The following is a 17666-nucleotide window of genomic DNA, read 5'->3' as shown; positions in this document are numbered from 1 at the left end:
CTGCGTAGAGCTTAGGAAATAAGAATCAGGAAGCAATTGATGACTAAGTAGAAAGTTCCTTTGGAGGGTAATAAAAGTGTTTTGGAACTAAATTGAAATTGTAAGTGCATTGTAAGTTGTACTAAATGCTACTGAATCATTTACTGCCGCAAGCCGGCTGGGCACAGAAACGCAAGCCGCCACAACTCGGCTGGGCACAGAAACACAAGCCACTCAAGCAGGAACAAAGCTTTATTTTTAAAAAAGCCGCCAGTCCCCGTGTGTGCCTTGCTAACAAGCCGGTGGACATACGTGTGTGTCCTCACCGGAACCGGGGGCCCACCACCCGGGGGCCCCTGGACCTCCCCCGGAAATTCCCTCCTACTATCCTTCCCCAACCAATGGGAACTCTCCGGGAGTCCCTTAACAGGAGTCCCCCCCCCCAGGTGAACAGCAGGAGTCCAATTTCCATATGAATGTAAATCTTAACATAATCATATCATCTCAATGGCTAGCTGGCAGTCACCTAAACCAAAGGTGCCATGTATCATAATACTTTTGCTGTGGCTCCTAGCAATTTACTTTAAAATGATTGATTTTAAATTAAAATACAGGTAAGTATAATAAATTGATTCAGTTTAAATTACAGTACCAGTATATAAATATTTAGCAATAATTTTCTAACTGCTTATTAAGATGTGGTTTCTAATCTAGAGGTTTGTATTCCAGATCACTCACACTCTGTGATTCAGTTTCCTGATCTAAAAGTGGAAATAATATCTGCCTCATTCATGTGTTGGAAAGATTAAATGGGTCATAGATTTAAATTGATGTGTATACGTTGATATCAATTTACATGTATATAAATATATTTATGATTAAGCATGCTTATATGATTGCTATTTATAATTTATAAATTCCCCACATTTATCCTGCTTGCAACAAAATAAGCACTTATAATAGGCAGAGAGCATTAGTTTTATGGGGAAACCTTCTTTGTTCTTGTTTTCTTCTAAAAGATAGCCCCTACATAGCAGGGTATACTTTCTTGCTCAAAGGCATTTCCCATGTAGTCAATTAAGCCCTCAGGTAAAATGAACATGCTGTGTCTAAGCATGCATATGTTCCATCACAGTGCTCAAGTAGGGTGGACAAAGAGCTGACAGAGATCTATTCTCTAGGACTTCTATTGTCGTCTTTCCCTCATGGTTGCTACTTCCCCTCATTCTTTTGATTAGTCACATGGCCCCAATCTATCCACAAAGCATATATGGAAATATTTGGAAGTGTGTGAATTTATTTAGATAGCTACTCTCTTCTACACTGTTTGGGGATAGTTGAAGGAACTCTAGGCCAGAAGTTCACTGCTAGTTGTGCCCTGACCTTGTAAACTTGTTCCTTGGTATTGAGCTCCATATTTTGATTTCAGCTACTCTGGGTCTGTCTGGCCACGTCTCTGCCTTGGTTCTATGCCTCAGGTTTTTAAGCTCTAATAAGTTGTTCTTGACAACAGAAAGCTTTTCAATTCATTGTACACAAGTGAAGCAAAATTTTTCACTTCTCTGATTGTACATGAAGTAGAGTCATAACGTTTATGCAATCATACATGTACCTAGGGTAATGATGTCAATCTCATTATATGTCTTTCTTATCCACCTATCCCCTCTCGTCCCCTCCCTCCCTTTTGCCCCTACCAAGATTCCTCCGCTCACCCCATGCCTTCCCCCATTATGGATTATCATCCACTTATCAGAGAAAACATTTGGCCTCTGGGTTTTGGAGATTGACTTACTTTGCTTAACTTGATATTTTCCAACTCTATCCATTTAACTACAAATGCCAAAATTTTATTCTCTTTTAATGCTGAATAATAGTTATATATATATATACCACAGTTTCTTTATCCACTAATTTATTGAATGGCATCTAGTTTTATTCCACAGTTTAGCTATTGTGAGTGGTGCTGCTATAAACACTGATATGGTTGTGTCACTATAGTATGCTTTTTTAAGTCCTTTGGGTATAGACTGAGGAGTGGGGTAGCTAGGTCAAATGGTAGTTTCATTCCAAGTTTTCTAAAGAATCTTCATACTGCTTCCTAGATTGGTTGCACCAATTTGCAGTCCCACCAGCAAATATGAGTGTGCCTTTATCCCCACATCTTCACCAACACTTATTATTGCTTGTATTCTTGATAATTGCCATTCGGACCGGAATGAGATGAAATCTCAGCGTAGTTTTGATTTGCTTTTCTCTAATTACTAGAGATGTTGAACATTTTTTATATATTTGTTGATCAATTGTCTATCTTCTTCTGGTGTCTGTTCAGTTCCTTAGCCCATTTATTGATTGGGTTGTTTGTTTGTTTGTTTGTTTGGTGTTAAGTTTTTTGAGTTCTTTATATATCCTGGAGATTAGTGCTCTATCTGATGTGCATGTAGTAAAAATTCACACCCATTCTATAGGCTCTCTCTTCACCTCATTGATTGTTTATTTTGCTAGAGAAGCTTTTTAGTTTAAATCCATCCCATTTATTGATTCTTGATTTTATTTCTTGCACTTTAGGAGTCTTGTTAAGAAAGTCAGGGCCTAATCCGACATGATGAAGATTTGGGCCTACGTTTTCTTCTATTAGGTGTAGGGTCTCTGGTCTAATTCCTAAGTACTTAATCCACTTTGAGTTGAGTTTTGTGCATATGTACTTCAGTTCTTATGATGAAGACTCCTACACTGAAATACAATTTCAGTGGTTTCTCTTACCCTTTGCTTACTTGATCTGTTGGCAGCACTTCTATGACCTGATGTCAAATTCTCTGATCTAAATATAGTATACAGACTCTGTATAAAGACCTTTTCTGGCTCTCAGTTACCAGAACCTTCCCTCTACTGCCTTTAATTTTGCTGTTCACAATCTGGCCTGCTCTGGTTTGGCCTATCCCATCACCACACAAGACCTGGTCTATCAAAGGAAGTGGAGAAAGTAAGAAAAAGACAGGAGAGTAGAGCAGAAAAGAGGCAAAGTTATATAATTAGTGGACATTACACAGAATGGGGATCAAGGCTAAACTCAGTCATTTCTTACCTACATGACCTTTGCCAAATCTGAAATTCTTTATTTCCTCATCTAGAACATGAAAAATTAGACCATATTATCTTTAAGGTCCCTCTGGCCCTGGCAACTTATGACTTTACATGAAGAAGAAACTTTCTTGAAGGCTCTTGGACTCTTTGAGGGTAATGGAGAAAGATACAAGCATGAGCACTGAATGGAGGTAGTTTTCTTCTTCTCCTTCTATTTTGAGTGGGAATTATTTAGGTGTAACTAGTCCGTATAGGTAAATATTTTCTTGGGCTTTCCTGAATAAATCCTGAAACCTCTACTTTCAAAATGGAAGAAGGGGAGACTTAGCTTTAAATATATTCATCTGAGCGTGATGAAAGTATTAAAATTTCGTAAGCAGGAAATTTATGGAGCACTTTTTCTTCTGCCCATTTTTGCAATGGTCAAAAGAGACTGAAATTCAGTATGTTCTCAGATTAACTAAAGAAACTCCTTGTCAAAGTCCTCTCAATCCATCTGGTTAGTATTATTAAAGCATTATGGGGTATATGTGCTTTCCATTGGAAAAGAATGAATAATCCCTTCAAATATGTCATTTCATAGGTTTGAAATATGAAGGCAACTGTTTAGGGAGCTATCAAAGCAGTCTGAAGTCCAGTGTGAATTATCAAGGGAAAAATATAAAAGAATTTTCAATAACTGGAGGTTCAGCAGATTCTAATGCCAAAGGTTGAGATTGTAAGAACATTTCTTAAAATCCTTAAAGACTATTATTTGTTGCATGGAGTCCTCTGAATCCAAAAGGTAAACTCTGAACCACCTGGACCATATTAAAGTGTCTGGGGCCTGGTGCAGGGAGGGAGCACTTGAAGGTGCCATTCAACATAACTGTCCCCCTAAACACAACACACTGGAAGCTTCTCTTCCCGCTGTGGCCTTTTGTTCAAAGAAATTGAAGCCTGTGCCAACTATGCCCCATGCACTTCAACCCAAGTGAGAAAACCCTTTCCTTTAAGCAGGATGTAGTAGAAAGGTGTACTTGAGTCCAGATAGATCTTAAGCCAGATTCAACTTCCTAACCCTCCCACTCACGAACTTGATGACGTTGGGCCACAACAGTGCCTATTTCATAGAAGTCAGTTGATACATTCCTCTTGATCTGACCTGTTGAGCCAGAGCAGTTACTATACCAAATCATCAGTTTCCTACTTTTATGATAGTGTTTAAGGGTGGACTCTAAAGGGAGACTAATTGGGGTTAGATCCCGACTTTACAAGTACTTTACTATGTTCAATTTCTTCATCTGTCTAGTGGAGACAACGATGGTATCTAGTCATAAGTTGAAAATGCTTAAAACAGTGCCTCATACATACTAAGCCATGTGTGTGTAGATAGATAGATAGACACACACATACATAGATATTTTTAAAATTAATGAGTATTCAGCAACTCAAAATGGATCAAAGACTTAGGCACTAGAACAGAAACCCTGTACCTAATAGAAGAAAAAGTACGTCCAAATCATCACCACGTCAGCTTAGGAACTGACTTCTTAACAAGGCTCCTAAAGCACACAAAGTAAAATCAAGAATCAATATATGAGATTCAAACTAAAAAGCTTCTCCTCAGTAGAGGGAGCAATCAATAATATGAAAAGAGAGAGCCTACAGAATGGGAGAAAATCTTTACCACCTGTACCTCAGATAGAGCATTAATCTCCAGGATATATAATGAAATAAAAAAAACTCAATACCAAAAAAACCAAATAACCCACTTAATAAATGGGAAGAGGAACTGAACAGACACTTCACAGAAGAAAAAATGCAATTGAGCAATAAATATATGAAAAAATGTTCAACATCTCTAGCAATTAGAGCAAATCAAAACTAAGATTTCATCTCACTCCAGTCAGAATGGCAATTGTTAAGAATACAAGTAATAATAAGTGTCGGCAAGGATATAGGGAAAAATGTTCACTCATACATTGCTGGAGGGACCGAAAATTGGTGCAACCACTGTGGAAAGCAGTATGGATATTCCTTAGAAAACTTGGAATGGAGGGCTGGAGATATAGCTTAGTTGTTAGAGTGCTTGCCTTGCATGCATAAGGCCCTGGGTTCAATCCCCAGCACCACAAAAAAAAAAAAAAAAAAAAAAGAATTACCATTGGGCTCCATTGTGGCTCAGAGGTAGAGCACTCACCTACCATGCATGAGGCACCAGGTTCAATCCTCAGCACCACATTAAAAAATAAAATGAAATAAAGATATTGTGTCCACCTATAACTAAAAAATAAATATTAAAAAAAATTGGAATGGAACCACCATTTGACCCAGCTGTCCCACTTTTCGGTTTATACACAAAGGACTTAAAATCATCATACTATAGTGATGCAGCCACATTCATGTTTGTGACAGCTCAATTCACAACAGCCAAACTATGGAACCAACCTAGATGCCTTTTCCACAGAAAATGTGGTATATATACATAATGGAATATTATTCAGCCTTAAAGAAGAATTAAATTATGGCATTTTCAGTAAGTGGATGGAGCTGGAGATTATCATGTTAATCAAAATAAGCCAATCCCAAAAGCTGAAAGTTTTCTCTGATATGCCAGTGGGAGGCAGGGGGTGCTTCTAGAGAAAATTTGAAGTAGTTTGGATTAGGCAGGGGGGAGTGAAGGGAGGGGAGGGGGTATAGGGGTAGGAAAGAGAGCAGAATGAATCAGACAATATTGTCCTATGTACATATATGATTACGCAACCAATGTGATTCTACATCATGTACAACCAGAAGAATAAGAAGTTATAGTACATTTATGTATGGTGTGTCAAAATGCATTCTACTGTCATGTAGAACTAATTAGAACAAATTAAAAATAAATAAATGAATATTCTGTAAGTTTCTAACACCTTGAAAATATTATACTCATGATAATTTTACACATATATGTCTTATTTTAACTTTGCTCATTCTTTACTATTTTGTTTACTTCTTTTTATATATTTTCCTATATTTTAAGTTTTCCTATATAAATTGCATTTTTATATATGTAGCCCTTTCATTATAAGCCTACATCAAAGTCCTCAACATCCTCCTAAGACCTCTTTGGAAACGCACAAAATTCCCTCTATTTATTGTTAAGTTCTTTGCAGCACCAAATATGTTCATGAGAGAGCCTCTTTGACCCCAACTTCAAGACCCCTGCAGAGATCACCTGGCTTGGCCTGCCTAACCCCCCAAAGAAATCTAGCATTTGGGTGGAGAAGCTCACTGCTCATTTTCTGACATGATGATCTTCTCTTGCTACCTTTGGGGACTACGTAGCAGGGTGTAGGAGGTGATTCCTCTGTTGCCCTCCCTGCGGTGGAGCTGGGATTGTTCCTCACTAGAGAGATAAAAAGTCTTTGAAACTTGACATTTGGAGAGCACACTTTGGATGAGAATTCAAGCATCTCTTCAATTTACTTGTGTTTTGTGAGTGGGTGAATATGTGGGAGAGGGAAAGGGGGAAATTCTTATGGACAACAACATCACCATTAAATATATGAAGATAGCCAAAAAAATTTTTTTAATTGCAAACTTGATGAAAATGTAGCAAGATGGCTACTTATGTGCTGATAGTGGAGTTGTAAATTACTCCTGTCTTAGTGAAAGTGTTTTGGCAACACCCAGAGGGACTTAAAATCATTTACATCTCTCCAGAAAGTAAGCTTTATGAAAGCAGAAATATTTCAATGGTTTTTCACTTTTTTGCTTTCTACTCTATTGCCAATTTGGAATGGTGCCTAGCACTTAGTGGGTGCTTATGAAGAATTTGCTGAATGAATGAGTCATTAGTCTCTTAAGTCCACTTACAGTGGTTCAACCTAAAAAAAAAAAATCACAATTGCAAAGTTTCCTGTGTGCTCATCACAACAGAACTTATAATAGTGAAGGTCTGGAAATAATTATAATATAGAAAATGGGAACGATCAGATAATAATTTGTACTATTTTTCAGTTTTTAAGAATGTTTTAAGCTGAATTTTTAGTATGCAGAACATGCTAATCAGATCATTATCAGTGGAAAAAAAGAAGCATATGACATTTTGTTTAAACAAAAATTTTCTACTTTTTTAAGCATAGAGAAAAAACTGAAGGAAATGGATCAAAAATGATACAATGATCATCTGTCTCTGGGTGACTTTAAGGTGTGATTTTATTTTTTTCTCTCAATTTTTGTGTGTAATGAGCATATATTAATTTTAAACTTGGGGGAAAGATGTTACAAAGTTCCTATTGAACTTAGGGAGATGGAGACCACTCTTGTTGGTTGTGTGTTAAGGTTCCAAAGCCTCTATGGGGCTCACATGTTATGTGTGAAAATATTGTTTGAAGAAGCATAAAACCAAAGTAGAAAGCGGTAGCTTTTATTCCTGTTCTTATTATTCTTGTGGCAGGTGTCACTTTCTGAGAGTGTCCAAAGCATCATCAGATCTTACTGTGACAGATTTAAAATCCCTAACAGGTTTTGGAATGACACTTTCAGTTCATGGAGGAGGGAGTCTGTCTGTTTTGTAGTGAGTGCCTGGCGTAGTGTAGGTGATTGTTCGTTTTTGCTGAGTGCATAAAGGAAGGTTGGGTAGTTGCTGATCCTCCACATTCATTTGTCAAGGTAACCATGAACTAGAGAAGAGAGTCATTTTCCTGGCAGTGCTAACCAAGCCACCATCATCATCTCTGTGCAGTTCTTTTGATCTTCTTTCATACACTGAATCCTGTGTGTCACCCTGTCAATGTTACACCGGGTATATAGAGAGGAAGCTGAGGGCAACAGAAAGTTGATTAGTGGTCTTAAGGTCATATATTTAGTAACCAATGGAGCCAATTCAAACTCAAGTCTGTTTGGCTTCTAAGCTCTGTGCTTTTCCCCCTCACTGTATCCCTTTCCGGAGGAGTGACTAGGCAGTATGTACCCCTCATCTGAATTGGGGACTTCCTTGGATATTTCATTTTATTAAATTAATTAATTAATTTTAATTAGGTATATATTACAGCAGAATGCATTTTGACTTCTTGTACCCAGTTGCAGCACAACTTTTCATTTCTTTGGTTGTACATGATGTAGCGTCACACCGTATATGCAGTCATACTTGTATAGGGTAATGATGTCTATCTCATTCTACCATCTTTCTTGCCCCTATGCCCATTCCCCATCCTTCCCCCCCCTTTGCCCTATCAAATTTCCTCCATTTTCCCCATGTCCCTCCATTATGGATCAGCATCAACTTATCAGAGAGAACATTTGGGCTTTGGTTTTTTTTGGGATTGGCTTACTTCACTTAGCATGATATTCTCCAACTCCATCCATTTACCTACAAATGCCATAATTTTATTCTCTTTTAATGTTGAGTGATAGTTCATTGTGTATATATACCACAATTTCTTTATCCATTCATCTATTGAAGGGCATCTAGGTTGCTTCTACAGTTTAGCTATTGTGAATTGAGCTGCTATAAACATTGATGTGACTACGTTACTATAGTATGCTGTTTTTAAGTCCTTAGTACTCCAGCACAGACACAGACATAGACCAAGGGGTGGGATGGTTGCGTGAAATGGTGATTCCATTTCAAGTTTTCTAAGAATCTCCATACTGCTTTCCAGATTGGTTGTACCAATTTGCAGTCCCATCAGCAATGTATGAGTGTGCCCTTTCCCCCACATACTCATCAATATTTATTGTTGTCTGCATTCTTGATAATTGCCATTCTGAGATAATTGCATGAGGTAAAATCTTAGAGTAGTTTTGATAGAGGAAAAAGTAGGCCCAAATCTTCATCACATCAGATTAGGCCCTGACTTCCTTAACAAGACTCCTAAAGAGCAAGAAATAAAATCAAGAATTAATAAATGGGATGGATTCAAACTAAAAAGCTTCTTCTCAGCAAAAGAAATAATCAATGAGATGAACAGAGAATCTACCTTTTGGGAGCAAATTTTTGCCACATGCACATCAGAGCACTAATCTCCAGGATATATAAAGAACTCAAAAAACTTAACACACACACACACAAAAAAAAACCAAGCAACCCAATCAATAAATGCGCTAAAGAACTGAACAGACACTTCTCATAAGAAGATGTATACATTCGATCAACAAATATATGAAAAAATGTTCAATATCTCTAGTAATTAGAAAAATGCAAATCAAAACTACTCTAAGATTCCTTAGATATTTTAGATTGTGCTCTTTCAGTGCTTTCTGTTGTTGCTATCCAAAAACAAGGAACATTTGGCATCTCCAAATCTGGAGGGGAACCGGTTAAAAGGTTCCTTTGTTTCGGGTTCAAGGAGCAATGCTTAGATAATCTGGTTAGATCTGGAGACAGACCTAGTCACATCCAGCAATTGTCTGTGAAAATCCTGTCTTCCCACTGCTTACAATGAGATTCCCAAACAGCAACTGCATGTTTACCTAATTAAGGCCACAGGCTCACACTTCTCTCTCTTTGGATGTAACAATGAAGTCATCACAGTTAAAGGGAAGCAGGTTTTATGAAGTCCCCTTGACCTTTTTGATGGCCTTTGCCTCCTTGAAGATGGATTTCATTTATGTATATTACTGTTATAAGTGGCATTTCCTCCACAAAGTTCAATAGTCATTCCAATTAAAACCAAAATACCCAGCCCTCTAAGAAACTGGTTCTAAGCTAGTACTAGAAACTGAGTCACATGAGTTTGTTTGTTGTTTTATTTTTAACAAACTGCTCTTTAGAAAAAAAGCAGCAGCCTAAATGTATTAACCCAGCCACATTCTTGTTTAAGTGACTGAATTCCCCTGGTTCACCTGCCCATCTTACCTACCCTGATACGATAATGATGGAATAGGCCAGTGGAGAAGCTGGATGATCTGAAGAAAAATAAAATTAAAAATTAAAAAAAAAGAACCATGGAACATGGTCCCAATTCCCAGGTGAATCCTTCTATCCCCTGGACCAGGCAGGGTACCCCAGGTGAGATTTAGTCACAGGGAGTGTATTGGTTTACTCAGGCTATCACAACAAAATTTCACATGCTTAAACAAGAGAAATTTATTTTCTCATCACAACACAATTTATAATAGTGAACTCCAGAGGCTAGAAGTCCAAATTCAAGGTGCCAGCAAGTTTGGTTTCTTCTGAGATCTCTCTCCTTGGCTTGCAGGTGGCCACCTTATCACATGCATCCTCATGTGCTCATTCCTCTATGTTGTCTGAATCATAATTTCCTCTTCTTAATAAAGACAAAAGTCATACTGGATTGTGTCACACAGACCAACCCATTTTAACTTAATTATCTTTTTTAAGACTCTATATCCAAATATGGTCACACTCTGAGATACTGAGAGGTGAGGACTTGAACTTATGAATTTTGAGGGTACACAATTTAGCCCAATATGGAAGCCCATGGAGAATCAGAATAGAAACATATTGCTACATTATGAACCATGAGGACTGATGTCAACAACTCCTCTGTACTGGGATGGTTAATCTCACCCCCAGGAAAGAGACAGCATCTTCGAGACCCTCAGTACTACAGCACAGACACAGAGCAGTGCTCAGAAACAAGGACCAGCCTCAGTCTCCTGGGCTTGAAACGTCCAAGGCCTGCACCACCGCTCAACACACAAGGAGGAATCACGTCTTGCTTCCCCTCCCTCTTATGTGGAATCTGAATCTATCCCTTCTTTCCACTGTCTCCTCTGCCCTGCCCTAATCTTCTTCCTTCACAAGGACTCTGGAAACAGCCTTGTGACTGCCTCACAGCCTCCAACCTCTGCCCCTCCCGCAGCTGTCAAGAACTCATTTAAGTGAAAATTGGGCCATCTTTGCCTGCTGGACTTCCTTCCCCATTGCCTTCAGGGTCATCAGTCTTTCCTTAGATTGTACATGAAGCCATGCCTTAATAGCTTCACAGGCTCCCCAGCGCCTCTAGAGTCAGATGGTGAGTGAGGCTTCCAGGGATCCTTTCCATCTGGTCTGACCTACCTCCAGCCTCCCTGCCTGACAGACATAGCCTTGTCAGCTGCACCTCCCAGATGGTCCAGCACCCCAGACCTCCTCTTCCAGGAGGTGCCCTGTGGCTGGTGCCTCTAGGCCGGTCCACTTTCCTTCTGTCTCCAGTCTTGCAGAATTGTCCAAGAATAGGACCCAGTTTTAGTGTTGCTTTTTTGCTAAGCCTTCCCTACGCTCTCCCAAGTCCTCAAGGAGGTTATTTCTCCTATTCCGCTGCCCACAGCACTTGTACATTGCTGACTGAGCTGCTCAGCATCTTGAATTACATAACCTTGTAATTTCTTCACCTCGCCTCACTAGGATGTGAGCTCCTGGACAAAACACTTTCTCCTACCACCTCTATTTGCCAGTGCCTCACAGAGCCCCATGCAGAGCAGGTGCTCAGTGGGTGGGCATGAAATAAGCAGGTAAAGGAAGTCATGGGAGTTCCTCTGCTACCTTGTAGATGGCCCATACTGTAGGATGGTCTGCACACTTGATCATCATACAAGGTCCACACACTTCAAAACCAGGACATGTGGATACTAAGCAGCATGCAGACAGTTAAAAGTGAAGTTCCTTATTCATATCATTGCTCTGGCAGCCTTCCAAGAAGAGATGCAGAAAATTTTCCAGCAATGGTCAAAAGCTGAAGCAATACAAGTACAAAAAAAAAAAATCTAGCCCAATTTTTTTTGAACAATTCTCTCAGACACAGAACAAAACAAGCAAACAAATTCTTTATTCAAACAAAATCACAAATAAGGAATCTGGTATATAAGCTGACATATATTATAAAAGCTGGGTTAAAGCACAGGTGGAAGAAGAAGACAGGTGTGTTACCATGACACACCTTTTCCCACCCCCAACCTGAGAACTCTGTGGAATATCTGAGGACCTACGAGATTTGTGAAGTCAAAATTGACATCTCCTAATCAATTTGTCCAACCTTGGAGCCAGTTTTGTTCATTTATTTATACTCCTTTCCTGCCTTCTATGTCTTTCTCTCTCTCTCTCTCTCTCTCTCTCTCTCTCTCTCTCTCTCTCTCTCTCTCTCTCTTTCTCTCTCTCTCTCCCTCTCTTTCCTTTTCTCCCGCCCCCACCGCCCCACCCCATCTTATTCAGCTCCTATGAGAAGCCAGGCACTACAGTAAAAATAAACAAGGCACAGTATCTGCCAAGAGTCTAAATGGGGACACAGACTTGTAAACAAACACTTGGAGTAAACCTGACAAATATTTTTAGAGCTCCAGGGCTGGGCAGGTGACAGCGAGGCTACCAAGAAGGGAGAGGGCAATGGATTCTCCAGTCCGTATCCAAAATAAGATTGACTGAATTCCCAGACAAGAGCTTTAGTCACCACCCTCTGTTGCTGCTAAAGGAATAACTTAGGAAGCTTTTCTGTTAAGAGCCTCTGCACCCGCTGGGGCCTTACCTCCTCTGTTGTCCCCAGCACTGCTAAGTGCACAGAGCAAGCCCTGGGAGGCGAGGGAGGCCTGGGGAGGAAATCCCTCTCCAGTGTTGTGGACACACAGCTGTCACCTCCCCTCACAATGCTCAGGACCAGCTCCTCAGCCAGATTCTTTTGTCCAAGGCCACTGGGGATTTAAGGAGGGCCTTGTGCCCAGTGGTCTTTAAATAATGTTGTCACTCATGAGTAAACCTTAGGGAAACCCAGGCCTTCTTTCACCAGAAATTAAATGAATTGAAGGCTTTCCTCTGCCTTTCATTTTTGAGTGGATGGATGGGCTGTGGAGAATGTCAGGCATCTGCACTCTGTAGCCTCCTTCCAGGCTCCACTGGAGGCTGCCCTGTTTTGCCTCCACACTGCCCAAGTCCTGGGACAATGGCTTGCCTGCCCTGCAGCTTGATGTGTTTGCACTTTCTGCTCCAGTGAGCCAAAAGTTTTGAGGTTTAAATGTGTGACTTGATGCTGCCATTTTTCTACTGGGTCTCCTTTGACTTAGGAGCCCCAGTAGGACATGAATTTAGTCACCTTGTCATAGTTTTCTCTGTGCACCAACTGTCATTGTGTGGGCCTGATATTGTTCCTACCTACAGTGAGAGAGCCCCTGGAAATTTCTGAAATAAGTTAACTAATAAGTGTTAGTGAACAGTGCTTGTTGCTTTACTTTTTGAGAGAACTTTAGAAAGGAAAGGGAACAAATGTGTGCCCGCGGTGCAGCCTGAACAAGGTGCCTGGCCTCCTGTAGTGCTGGCCTCCTGTCATGCTGACCATGAATTGTGATATTGTTTGTCTCTCTCGCTCTCTGGTCTGTAACTCCCATCTCACGCACTGTCATATCCCAGCTCTGAGCACAATACCTGGCACATCAGAAGACACTTAATAAGTATGTTGAATGAATCCATGAATGGTCTCAGGTGATCTCCTGATGACCTTGATGAATTAGTATTATTACCTCCTTTTTTACATGAATAAATTGAGGTTCTAAGAGGTTGAGACACTTCTTACAGCTACACAATCATTAAGGCAGACACCATTAAGCCATGGACTTCAAACAACCCTTGTTTCTGTTTGAACCTGGGGGCACTCATTTTTGACAGTAAAGCAGAGAACAGAAGGAAATCCTTTTTTCCAATGCTCGAGGAACAACTCAAGTCATGCTCTGTCTTCTTTGTAAATAAGAGAGACATTGTTCTCCCATAGTTATGACTGTGTGCCCCACCTAGTCTCTCTCTGGCTTTGTGAGGAGGATGCTTGCTGACTCAAATGATGGTAAATGGTGGCCATCCCACCTCCTTTGTAGCCCCATGCAATTAGCTCCCTTTCTCGGACCCTAACTCCTTTATTTGCACCCATTTCTCTATCAGACTTTCATGTCTGTACATCCTTGTCCCTGGCCTAGCCTTCCATTCCCTACCCCATTCCCCTCTACTTTTCAGAAAAATAATACTCTCCTGTTTATCTTCCATCCCTTCCATAATGTTCTCCTAACTCCATCCATCAACTAAAACATACTCTGCACCCTGAGTTTACTGCTGCATCCAAACCTCTCTCACGTGGAGGTGGTTTCTCTTTGCACACTCTTCGGCCCCCCAAGTCAGGGCACAGGTAGGTTTCCTTTCATTCCCCAAGGCCACATTTAGAACTGTACTTCCCATCAACTTCTGCCATAACAGAACTTGCATTTCTGTTCCTTTTTGGAGTTGTGCTATTTAGAGATACTGACATTTTGTCCTCTTTTATTCACTGACGATTTAGGTGCCAACAGATTGACTTTCCCCATCCCAATCCTGCCATCATCCTGAGTCACTACAGATCAAGATGACTGATTCTTCCAATACACTGGCTTCACCCAACTGTAATAATTTTCCTAAAGTACTCCCTAGTCAAACTCTAGACCTGAACATCATATGAAATTCCTCCAGGTCATAAATGAGTGACTTTAACACATTGTGACCACAGATGCTGCTTGGTCAAAATTGTCTGTCAGCTCATGATAGTGGTCCAGCCCACTCAGCCATCTACTTCACCCCTATGCATTCACTTAATCCAGCCATCATCTCTATCCACCCAGTCCATAACCACAATCCATTCTTCCCACTTTTCCTAATAATACCCTAAACTTTTTGCCCCTGTGTTTCCCTCATTTTTTGAGAGGTTGGGGGATACCAGGGACTGAACTCAGGGGCACTCGACCACTGAGCCACATCCTGAGCCCTATTGTATATTTTATTTACAGACAGGGTCTCCCTGAGTTGCTTAGCACCTTTCTTTTTGCTGAGGCTGGCTTTGAACTCTCAATCCTCTTGCCTTATCCTCCTGAGCCACTGGGATTACAGGCATGTGCCACCGTGTCTTCCCCTCTTGAGGACACATCCTATTAGATTTAAACCAGCTTAGTTCTCTCCACCTTAACCTACTCAACTTTAGGAACCAGACTTCTTGACTTACGTGCATTTGCTATTTCTATTTCCTCAACTTCTGCTCTTTCTTCAAATCACTCTGGTATAACTGCATCATCTTTTCCTGGTACCTTCATTTTGCTAAATCCAATAGAAAGTTTTCCATTCTCATGTTATCCTGACCTTCCAGAGAAATTCAGCAGGGTTATCCACTACTTCCTTCCTGAAACACTATCTTCTTTTGTCACCTGGTGACAACCCTTCTTATGGGTCTGCCTTGTGACTGTTTCATCTCAGTCTCCTTCATCAGCCTGTCTAACCTTGAAATGCTGGGTTTCTCAAAGTTCAGACTTGGGCTCAGTGCTCACTCTAAGCTCCCCTCAAAGAGTAATATGTCCCCACTATGGTTTCAATGGCCATTCCTTTGCTAACAATTATCAAATTATTTCTCTAACCCTAAGATTCAGACATATAGATATCTACTGCCTAAGTGGTATTTCAAATGGATGTCTCAAAGGCAAGCGCAATGTATATAAAGTAAAATCTGAGGTAAGTTTCTTTCCTTCTACTCCCTCCCAAAATAATCCCAGTTCTTATCATTAGTGTCCCATCTCAGTGAATGCCACCACCATCCATCCAATTATGATGGCAGCAATCCTTGACTCACTCTACCCCAAGTCTTATCTGTCACCAGATCCTGTGCATTTTATATCTCCATACATCTCTTATCCTATTTCTCTCCATCTGGGTTCTGCCATCCTGGCACAAGCTGCCATTACCCCTCACCTGGGCTATAGCAAGGAACTCCTAACTTATCAGCACATCCTTAGTCTCCTCCAAAAATTCTTTTACTGCAACCAAAGTTAATTAGGCATTTTCTGTTTAAAACTTTTAGAGACTTCCCATTTCTCTGAAGTTTCAAGCCTCAATCCTCAGAAAGTTTGCGCTCACATTGCACCTCTTGGGTTGGTCTGTGCTCCTTCCTTTTTCCAGAGCTTTAAGCAAGTTGTCTCTTCTCCAGCTGGAAAATTTCTCTGCTAGGGGCTGGGGTTGTGGCTCAGCAGGAGAGCACTTGCCTAGCACATGTGTGAGGCCCTGGATTCAATCCTCAGCACCACATATAAATAACTAAAATAAAAGTGTTGTGTTCAACTACAATTTAAAAATATTTTTTTTAAAAAAAAGAAAGAAAGTTTCTCTGCTGGACCTCTCCCCCCACCCCCCCCCCAACCACTTGGCCTAATTAACTTTGTTGTTATTGTTATTTTATCTAAATATATTTTATTAGCCTTCATCACAGAATTTTTATTATTATTATTATTGTTATTATTATTGAAATGAAAAGCACCCCGTTTATGAAAGACCCCCGTTTCCCTGTCCAAGGAGAATCACACGAAACACTGGCTGCAAAAGCACGAGGGGGTTTATTGGGACACAGGCGCCTGCGGGTGTCCAGCAGAACCTCAGCCGGAGCTTTGGTGAACTGGCACACCGGGCTTGGGGATACAGAGATTTTTATAGGGTTTGGGACAGGTTTCGCGCGCGCGGGAAGCAACAGGTTTCTTATTGGTTTGTTTAAATCTAGCATATAGGCCACCTAGGGGGTACAGGTCTGCATTCCAAAAACCACAGGTCTGCATTCTATTCTTTCTGTTCCTGCTTATCTGTTCCGGTTTATTCATTCATGCCTCAGGATGCGGGTGCTCTGTTCTTCAACCGGTTGTCCGGAAAGCATGCCAGGCGCCTGAACCTGTTTATGGCCTGCCTGATATCTTGGTTTCATATCTTGGCCTTAGGTAACTGGGCTAACTGGGCTAGGGTCTTTCAGAAAGAACACTCCATATGAGATCTACTCTCTTAGCAAATTTCAAATGTACAATGCTGGATGTTATTATAGACACTATATTGTACAGCACATCTCTAGAATTCTTCGTTGTGTGTAACTGAAATTTTATACCTATTGATTAGCAACTCCTCATTTTACCTTTTCTGCAGTCCCTGACAACCACCATTCTATTCTTTGCTTCTATAAGCTTGACTACAGGAGATCCTTCAAGTATTCCATGCCTATATTTATGTTTCTGTTACTGACTCATTTTGTTGAGCATAATGTCCTCGGGGCTCATCCATATTGTTCCATATCATAGGATTTCCTTTACTTTTAAGGCTGAATGCCATTCAATTGTATATACAAGCTGCATTATTTAATCCATTCATTTGCAAGGGATATTTAAATTGTTTCCATCTCTTGGCTGTTGTGAATAATGCTGCAGTGAATATGAAATGCTCATATTTCTTTGAGATCTTAATTCAACTCTTTGGCAAATAACTGGAAGTGGGATTTGGATTCCTGGATCATGTGGTAGTTTTGTTTTTAATTTTTTGAGGAAGCTCTATAGTGTTTTCCATAGTGACAGCTCCATTTTACATTTCCACCAACAGGATACAGGGTTCCAGTTTTTCCACATCCTGGACAGCATTTGTTTTTTTGTGTGTGTTTTTTTTTTTAATAATAGCCATTGTGATAGGTGTAAGGTAATATCTCATTGTAGTTTTTATCTGTGTTTCCCTGATGATTAATGATATTATCTTTTCATATGTCTGTTGGACATTCATGTGTCTTTGGGAAAATGCCTGTTCAATTTCTTAACCCATTTTTAAATCAAGTTATTAGTATTTTCATTTTTTTGTCATTGAGGTGAGCTCCTTACACATCTTGTTTATGTTCACTCATTCTCTA

General features: G+C 40.2%; 1 protein-coding gene across 2 annotated transcripts in view; it reads left to right on the top strand.

Annotated features, from left to right (window-relative positions):
- Me3 (malic enzyme 3) overlaps positions 1–17666 on the top strand; it is a 199031-nt gene that overhangs the window by 52070 nt on the left and 129295 nt on the right. The gene's annotated exons all lie outside the window — the stretch shown is intronic.

The sequence above is a fragment of the Urocitellus parryii genome, chromosome 4 (assembly GCF_045843805.1).
Source record: "Urocitellus parryii isolate mUroPar1 chromosome 4, mUroPar1.hap1, whole genome shotgun sequence".
NCBI lineage: Eukaryota > Metazoa > Chordata > Mammalia > Rodentia > Sciuridae > Urocitellus > Urocitellus parryii.
The sequence above is the reverse complement of the archived record's forward strand: the minus strand, read 5'-3'. Positions and strand labels throughout refer to the sequence as shown.